The sequence below is a fragment of the Puntigrus tetrazona genome, chromosome 7, assembly GCF_018831695.1.
Source record: "Puntigrus tetrazona isolate hp1 chromosome 7, ASM1883169v1, whole genome shotgun sequence".
Classification (NCBI taxonomy): domain Eukaryota; kingdom Metazoa; phylum Chordata; class Actinopteri; order Cypriniformes; family Cyprinidae; genus Puntigrus; species Puntigrus tetrazona.
Genome location: NC_056705.1, coordinates 39,991,824 through 40,001,450, shown reverse-complemented (window position 1 = coordinate 40,001,450; position 9,627 = coordinate 39,991,824). Strand labels below are relative to the sequence as shown.

The 9,627-nt window shown below is 41.8% G+C and overlaps 1 protein-coding gene across 16 annotated transcripts in view; it reads right to left on the bottom strand.

Annotated features, from left to right (window-relative positions):
• Window positions 1–7,015, bottom strand: part of LOC122348744 (adhesion G protein-coupled receptor L3-like) — a 228,503-nt gene extending 221,488 nt beyond the window's left edge. For all 16 annotated transcript variants that reach the window (XM_043244565.1, XM_043244567.1, XM_043244573.1 and 13 more), the window contains exon 1: window positions 6,545–7,015. The gene's annotated coding sequence lies outside the window, so the exon portion shown is untranslated. The remainder of the gene's footprint in view (window positions 1–6,544) is intronic.
• Between the last annotated feature and the right edge of the window lie 2,612 nt (window positions 7,016–9,627).

Below are 9,627 nucleotides of genomic sequence, written 5' to 3'. Positions count from 1 at the left end.
TTCCTAGACCTGCCCAAACGCCCTCACAAATGATGGCCTGTGAGAAGCACACAAAAGCGGCCCTGTGAAGCGAATCGCTCCGCAGTTCACATCGCCGCAATGCAGAGCCATTATTTAAAAGAGATAAAGACTTTCTCGTTGGACTGTATCTGTCATGAGGAAGAATGAGTGGGATTCCCAGCCTAAAGCCTGCTGGTTTGGTAGATCAAGTCCACTTGAAGGGAAAACAAAACGACGCGCTTCCCGCAGGCAGCCATTCGCTTTCACTAGAAGTCAGGAACATCTACGAAAGTTATCTGAAGAGGTCGAGTCTGCAGAGAGATCGTATCAGTCCATCAAACAGCGAAATCAAATCAAAGTGTGACGAAAAATAATCCAATGAGATCCATCCACAATGGTTGTAAAGAGCCCTTATTTTTGTACGAAATGCAATAGGAACAATGACGTCTTTCAATTTTTGCTTTAACTGGGTGTTGTGTCGGTTTATAATAGTTGGGAAAATCAAATCAATCCAGTCGCTTTAGTGAGGCTTGAGCTGATGCAAGCCAGCTCCGTTACGATCTGCAGCAATAGTTACAAAATATCCAGTCTGGGGCCACAAATATGTGACTGTCTACATTTCTGAAATATGTTGGGGAAATATGTCACTTTTTGCTTCCTCGAGAGGAGCTGTAAGCCGTGTGTTTTAATGTGGGTTTATCTGTGTGCATACATTCTCGCTACAGGATATGCCATTGCTTGTAGCGTGTTTCCCAGCAGTTCAACAGTAAAACGTCCAGTAAATGGTGCTAAATAGGCTTTTAAGAGTGTGGCTCAAAGTGCGGGGTGCATGTGAAATCGGTCTAATGTGGGATTGAATAATAAATAGCATGTTTACAAAGAGATGTAGAATACAGTGGGAACTATGATGTCTAGCATAGTTAGCTTTAACGGCTATTGTGTTGGCTGAGGTTTAAATAGTTGTGAACATCCAGTGGCTTTTGCGAGGTTTGATGCAAGTCATCTTTGGTTAAACTTGATGAAGATTTGCTGAAAGTATGACACTGTGCCTGAATTGGTGAAATACGTCACTTTTCAGGAAGACACAACCGCGAGAGGCGGTATTAGCATGTTTTTCTCCATTAGGTTTATTAAAAATCTCAGTTTCGTGAAAAATAGGTGCATCAGAGTATATATATTTGCAGAACGGTATTATGTCGCTTGCAGCAGGTTTCATGCCAAACGCCGAAAGGCTGGTGTTAAATAGCTACACAATATTACATTAAGTGTGATTACCAACATATAATTACGTTGGTAACTGTTAAGCTCAGAAATGAAAAGTCTAGTGCTAAAAGTGAAATGCATCCTAAAATCTTAAAATGGTAACTGATAGTGCTGGCAAAAAGAAACTGCGTATGCAATGTTTTACCGGGTGCGCTATCGAGCAAGTTTACTTCTCCAGAAAGCCCACATATGGAGCTGGATTTGACGTAAGAGCATCCGAGGAGCACGTGAATGTAATTACACTTGCTCTGCCGGCGACAGATAGCCTTCCGTTAGCTAGCTAATCTAAACACGCTTCAATTAAAACGCCTAAAGCTAAACTTCCCTCGCATTCCTAGTTTTAAACCCGTCGTCCAACAAAAGAGATCATTATAACCGTCTCACTCCACAATAACGGTTAAACACTTCATTCTGTGATCTAAAGTAGCTTTTTGTCAGAAAATATGTTCCATAGGCTACTGTAAAAAAAAGGAAAAACTGAAAAAGCGCGACCTCAAATTGAAGCAGCAGCAATTTAGCAGCCAATGAGATTGCTTCATATGGAAACAGTCAACAGCTCTTTAACGAATGGCAGGCCTCGGTGTCGCCCAGGCTGTGAATTAAACGCCCGGTTATAAATTTCCTTCATTAGGGCACAAAACACACGGCGGCAAATGGGAAGGCGAAGTCCCTAAGGGGCCCCGTGGAGACACGCAAATTCATTTCAGATGCTCAGAGAAACCTGGCAGAAAATCCCAACGCGTACAGGGAGAAAAAGCGAGATGCGGCGAGAGTTTTCAGGGCAGCAGTTCAGCTGACAGGAAGACAAAACGAGAAAAGCAATATCTCACCTGCTCTTCAGAGGAGTAAATAGCAGATAGCTCTTACAAAGGAAACCCTCAACTCTCATTGCATCTGAAGTGACAATCTAACAGAGCTATTGGATCACTATAATAAACCGCTTTCAACATCTCAACCTGCACCTGCACGAGCACAGACGTACACATAACCACACGGCCGCAAATGGAGATTGCATCACGTCTGGGATCTTTCAGCCGGTTGGATTTTTTTTTTTGTCACAGCGTGACATGTCACAACCTGAGCTGGAAGACGCTGCCTTTAGACAATATTCAATATATTGATATTTCTTCTACAGGAATTCCCATTTTCCAACTTTGCTGCCCAGAATAATGAATTCCGATACTAAAAGCATTCCCATACGGCAAAAAAAATAAATGAAAACGATAAAATAAAACGTGTTTTGTGATCAAAACATGAATTGCAATGTAACGTAATGTTTTTGAAATAGAAGTTTCAACCTTATATAATATGAATACATTTCCAATCTTACATTTAGACGAAATGAGGAATAGCCTACTAGAGAGCAGAACTAGATCGATTGATTTTTGTAAGGTATTTTATTCATATGTTATACGCATTTCTTCAAATCTGCCAAATGCGTGCGTATTTTTTACTTGGACTCCGTACAGAGCGAACTATATTTGAAATGCTATTAAATGACATTTATTATGTCACCTATATTTTACATAAATATTTTTTAGCACATGTTTTTTGTGCATCTTCAAAAATGCATCCATTTTTGCTGTGTGGGGTAAAACACTGCGTCCAGATCATAAAACATAAGCAGAACTTATCTTTAAAGTTTTTTTTTTTTGTTCCCCTTTTAGTGAAACGTGCTCATGAAGTGGTAAAAACTGATTCGATATTATTCTTACATGAGCTGAAATGAAGTGTGACATTGCAAAGCATTTTTATCTGCCGTTTCCTTTCATTAATTTGTTAAATTAAGCAGCAATGTGATGAAAAACTGCGGAGACTGAGTCACAGTCAAGTCAAACACTTCCCACAGTCAAGTGAGAAGAAAGAAGCCTCATTTGAAAGCGATTACGGCTGATAATGTTCAGGAAGTGAACTGTTCATAATGTTGGCGCTGGGATTTCTTTACTTCCGATCGCATCGCCATGACCAGAATCAGTCTGTTGAGTTATTAACATCCGGGGAAGTGTAGATGCTCTTATACTGACGCAACATCTCGTGATTTATTAACAATAACACTTACCGCGGTATATCTGCTTTGGGAATCATGTGTGCAGCAACACTTTATCACAGCGTTTCTGTATAAAAAGCATTTAAAACCTTAAAGATACCAACATTTCTGATCTGCACAGGCCTCCATAACGTTTTAGATCATTTCTAACGCAGACGATCTCCGTCACACTTATGATGCGCTGTCCCATTGTTTTTTTACATATTTATTTTACTATAAGGCTCCATTGACTGCGATGGTTAACATAACGAAAATATTTTAAAAGCATTTAATTTTGACATTTACTAGTGAATTATTAAAACCGTGGTATTTCTATTAAACAAAAATGTCAATAAATGCAGATAAAATGAATACGTGTAATAATTTATTTTACGAATAAACGTAGATGCATTAAGTAATACTAACCAATAGGACACAGTATTTCTAAAAAGGCCTTTATAAGCTTTTAAAGGTTTTTTTGCATTTTGCTACCCATGCCACTGAATTTTTGAAACTATAGTATTTTTAAAAATGCAATTACCACGTATATTCATAAAGTAATTTCATTGTACGTCGCCAGCGAAACCACGGCGAAGGTATCATGAATATTTGATGCATGGCCCGGCTGTAGGTCACACTAATGGCAGATCACACGTTGCAATTCAACCCCGTGACCCAATAGATATTGATTAATGTGTTTGCTTGATTTAATTTGAGACCAGTCGGGGTCAAAGGATCCTCTGCAATCAATCAAGCCTCTGAGGAGCTGCCGGGAATGCAGGAAAAATGAAGTGGAAGGTTTGGTGCGGGGGTTCATCAGCGAGGTGAGGCGGACATGAACGGGGTGACTGAACTAATCGCGTTCAGACCGAGCACAGGAAGCACATTTCCCGAAGCCCCCGGCCCGTATCGGGCGAACCCGCTCGGTATGTTGAGCGCCCAGACTTAATGAGAAGACACAGCTTTTTGGAGGTATTTAAATGACTAATGCTCTTTTGCGGGCAGCGACGAGAGAGAGACCGGAGCGGACGTGCGCTTGAGATGAGGTCAACGCTAAAACAAACACACGCTTTGAGAGACGACAAAGCGGAACATCCGCGAAGACAGGTTACGTTGTAAGCAAAGCTCAGGTTGACAAGCGCTGAGACCCAAAGCATTACGCCTCTCCTGCTGAGGCCCTGCTCTCCGGGGATGACATCAACGCTCAGGACGCCAGACACGGAGACGCACGGACGCATGTTAACATAGCCAGACGACAACGTCGTGCAACGAGAAATACCAAAGCACAATAACGTTGTTTATTATAAGCACGCACTGCCACGACTCCATCTGACGCTTGCGCTCAAGCTCTTAAAAGTTGGATGAATTCTGATTGGCTGTCAGTGTTTTTTAAGCGATCCCAGCTATATTAATCCTTTGCGTCGTTATGATTGTGATGTGATGTTACAATTATTATTCAAACTTTACTGTTGAGGTCCTGCCACACATAGAACAGTGAAAAAAATGGATTTTCTGCATATTTTGATCGGAAATTATGAGAAATATGAAACAAAAAAAACACAAGGCACCGGACGTCTATATAACGTTAGATTGGCGTTGCATTTTGGTAAAAAAAATTGGGTTGACGTTAGATTAATTTGACGTTGATTTAACGTTGGATTTTGGTTACACCACTAAATCAACGTTGGCTGACGTCTGTATTTGACGTCGATTTAACGTCGACATTAGACGTTGAATTAACGTTGGTTGAACGTCGCAACCAAAACATAACCGAATATCAACGTCACGTGACGTCGTGTTCTGATGTTCTGATTATTATAATATATCATTCATGCGTTCTGTTTAGCACGCTCTGGCATCGCATTGTCGCGTCGAACGATCGAGGAGGTGGATTCTGATTGGCTGTCAACATTTTATCGTGGAAAAAACGCGATGAAGTCGTTATCGGTTATGTCAACTTCTTATATCAGAACGATTAAAAAAACTTAACAGTTATAGTTATCATCATTTTAAAAAAACTATAACGTTAACTCTACATCAGCCGCGTTAACGTTCTTATTACGTTCTTATTACGTTCTTATTACGTAAACCATGGTTTTGCTACACTAGCCACAGTTTAGCTAACTGTAATAAACTGTGGTTATAAACTGGTAATCAATACACCAAAAAACATGGTTACTACACTTTTACAACAAAACCATGGTTCATTTATCATTATAGGCCTGGGAGGTGGACCTTATTCTAGTGGTATAATTAAAAAGGTATAGTTATTGTCCTTCAAAACACCATCTATTTTATCGCTTCAGATTCAAGAGAGCATGTCATCTTCTCTGCATGACAGCTCTGTTTCATGAGGCGAAACGATGAATATCCCGTACTGCTTTTTTAAGCCGTCTGAGGGCCAGCTTCCCCCGATCGGACGCAGTTTGTTCACTTCGGGTCCCCGAGGAGCGAGAACGCTTCGGGCATCAATGCAGAACACATCGCCGTTCACTCGCGCTCTTCTTCCTCCAGAATGTCAAGCAGCAGCTCTCCGAGGAAAGCGGGCGTTCAGGTGAGACTAACAGAGCGCTCCTAATGTCCCTTCAGAGGCTCCCGAAAAAGGCCAGCTCCGCTACGCCTCGAGCGCGGACGTTTATTCCCTCGGAACGACAGAAAGCCCGCTGAAACTAATAGCGCGCATCGCAGACGAATTAAACGACGTTTTTCTTCGCAGACTGCGTCAATTTGCACGGTTCGCCTTTGCGCAGCTGCGCGCGCTCCGGAGAAACCCGCTCGGGTTTTATTCCCAGCCTCGATCCAATAAGTGCCAAAAGAAAGCTAACTGGAATCTTTATCGCGTAATGAATGCACGATAACCCAGCACCAGCGCAACCCAGAGTTGCCATTTATGAAAAGGTGAGCCACATGCACATATAATGAAGCATTGCGGTAGAAGTACTTAAAACACTCCTCGCGATCTTTATCGGGAAATTAAAAACGCGCGCAGATGTGCTTGGTGAACAATCTTTGGCTTACAAACCACGAGTCACTCAAGAATGATCGCGAGCATGAGCATAGCCTATTTTTTCTAACAATTGCATATCGGGCAAGGACTTGGAAACACGCGCAGAGGTGAATCGCGTCCGGCGGGCGCACGCCAGAAAACAGCACGCGCTTACGGAAAACGACAAGAAAGCGGCATCTTCGTAGATTTGCTTTTTTTAAAAAACGGAGCACTGAAAGGAAAGCGCAGTGAAATCAGGCTGAACTTACCCGCGTCTCCGCGAAGCTTCTTGGCGATCGAGGGTCTTTTTGCGCACCGGGCGCACGGTCCGGACACAATCAGTCTCTTTTATGCGATGAAAATCGTCCTCGCGCGCAGGAATAAACGACAACGCTGTGTTTGTCCCACGCAGAAACCTTCGATTCCCTTCTATCCCGTGAGGTTAACTCCACACCGACGCTGTCGGGGTCATCAACGTCCCGGTATCCGATTGTTTTACAGGAGCTTCTGGAAAGGAATAAAAAGGCTCCTTGTTTGGACCCCCATCACCAGTCTGAGTGCCACCTCGGCACGCCGTGTCCCCATATCGCCCTTCTCCCCGAAAAATCTAACGCTGGCCCGCGGTAAATAAGTACGTACATCCAAAGTTGTGTGTTAAAGCAGCGCGCTGGTGAAGTCCAGGTGCAGCTCCGGTATAATGCGCCGATCTGCGCGCGGTGACAGTCCGAGCTCGGCGCACACACCGACACAAATGAGGGTTGAACGAGGGTTGCCAGATATGCTCGCAAAACCACGCGGAGACGCGTCGGAAACGGCGGACAGGTCGGGCTCTTTTTAAATCGACAGTGGCGAGTATAGATATAAAACAGAGTTATAGCATGTAACGAAATGCATTTTCGTTTAATGGTTGAGGAGCATATCTAAACGTATAGTTTAGACTCCCACGGCTACAGATAGGAATCTAAGAATAAAAAACGGGCTTCTAGAAAAACTGAAATGTCTATTAAGCATGCGTCAAATAGCAAATGATTTCAGACAGTAAAGGATTGTTTCCTAGAGTTAAGAGAAGACTGATCAGCTGGAGGTGCAAATTAAACGATGCTCGTGGTTGGTGAAAGGTAAATTATACTACTAATATTAAACGATATGGCGCATAATGCAATGCATATATGATGTATGCGATGCGTAACGTAACGTACGTTTTTAGAACCGTAATAAAACACCATCCTCGAGAAGAAAGTCAAAGAACCATTACGTGCAACGAGCCAATCTGGCAACCCCGCTCCGAGGCGCAAGGTGGATGGGACGCCAACGAAAAGGCTAGAGCTCCCCCTAGCAGGACAAATGAAACCCCTTCTGTCCTATCTGCCTCCACACTCGCACTGAAACACATTTCACACAACAGAACATTAGCTTACAGTATTTTAAAGAGTGCATCATCTCGCTGGCCCGCTGACTCTCAAATGAGCTTTTACACCAGCAAACACGCCTCAGTCTTTAATCCTCATTATTACGGCTCTCATTCATAAAAGAGCCGGCTGAGATCTGAGATTACCTGCAGGGTTGCATTCAGCGTTTTGCTCAGACGCAGAGGGGAAATGTGTCACAGTATGAGAGCACAGAATAAATCCACTTAATACGGCAGGCTAATAAACGACTAAAAGATCTGTGTTTTTAAAGCAAGAAATGACAAGCTTAAGCCTTTCTTCCTTCCTGTTAGCAGAAGCAGGCTAGCTGCCGCTACAGCCAACTGACGAAGAGTCGAAAACTCGAATCGTACGGTTTGATTAATAAGCGGACAATAAAACAGATTTATAATTAAACAGAATAAACTTAGTTTTATCAATTCACGAGCAAAATTGAACATTTGCTATCTTTTATAGTGATTTGCTAGCATGCTTTTGTCAACATCAAGTACACTTTTTCTCTTCGTACATGTAACTCAACCACAGCTTTCTCTCCTCCCCTGATCTCTTTCTTCAGACGGCACCAAGCCTTTAATGGAATTAAACCGTACTTTCTTGTATTGTATGACCCAATTACAGGTTCTTCCAGTCAATACTTCCTCTTTCAGCCGTTGTTACGTAAGCTATAGTACCTTTTCATACACAATGGCGTTTCAAAATTCTGAAGCCAAGAAGCCAAAGATGAAATGCCCTCAGTATAACGCTACTATATAAATGACTCGATTCTTATCATTTGAAAAATGTCTGCGCAGTATTCTTAGGCCTTCGTGCTATTCATGTCGTTTTTGAAGAAGATCGGTAGCTAGTGTAAAGACCCGCGTACAGGAAGTGCCGCTTCTTTCTGGGTCTCCAAAAACGTACCTACTTATGTAAAAAAAATTCACTGCAGTTTCTAGCTGAAATGAAAACCGCTGGCAGTAAAACACTAACACTCGTGATCAAAGGGGTTAGAGTACTGATTTAAACAAACTATCTTCATGCAATACTATGTTTTGATCTCAAACATTTTTACTGTAGTGCATGATTTCAAAAAAACATCATATGATGACATTGGCATTATATAGGCATTATATAACCAGCTTCATATGTTTGGCCGCTCTGAGGCAGTAAACTTGCTCGGTAGCCTACCCGGTACATCATCGCAAATTAGATATATATAGAATTTTGAACGCAATGTTTTTGTGCCCGTGTACAAAAATGTAAACATAGAGATACACAGAGTTCTGCTAATGGCATAATTTCCCAGGTAAATGAAACAAGTACACTTTCACAATGTAATTAAAGTGCTCTGTTTTCGCAGACTAATATACTAAAATTGATTCTTTAGTACTTTTTAAAATTAACTTAAGATTGAATATGTGAGACACCTTGAATATGAAGTAAAATGCACTTTAAACATACTACGTTTGTTTTCAAAAGTGCATTTAGTTACCACTAGTAGCACACTTAAAACCATATTTTTACAATAGTACACTCAAGTGTACTACAAGTACTACATCTTTAAATACAATACCTGCTTTGAGTGAGAAAACACTTTGTGCATTGGAATAGTTACAGAATGCAATTTGTACTAAAACGCTACTTCTAATAAATATTAAAAAAGTTGTACAACGATAATAGAAAATTCCAGACAATGCTCTCTGTGTTACAGGTTTGTCCTCTGAAAGCACAGGCGCAATCTTGGCTCCGTAAGTTGTGTTTTCAGCAATTTTAATCATGTTTTCAGGCGGCAAGGTTTGTTTTTGAACGCTTAGGTTGTCATCTGGACAGTAGCAGGCTGCAGTTTGACATGACGTCCAAAATAATAGCAGCAGATAAGGTTTCGCACCTCAGACTTCAGCTTCCGAAAGCCATTGGTGATGTGTCCCAGCTCTCAGCGCTAAACC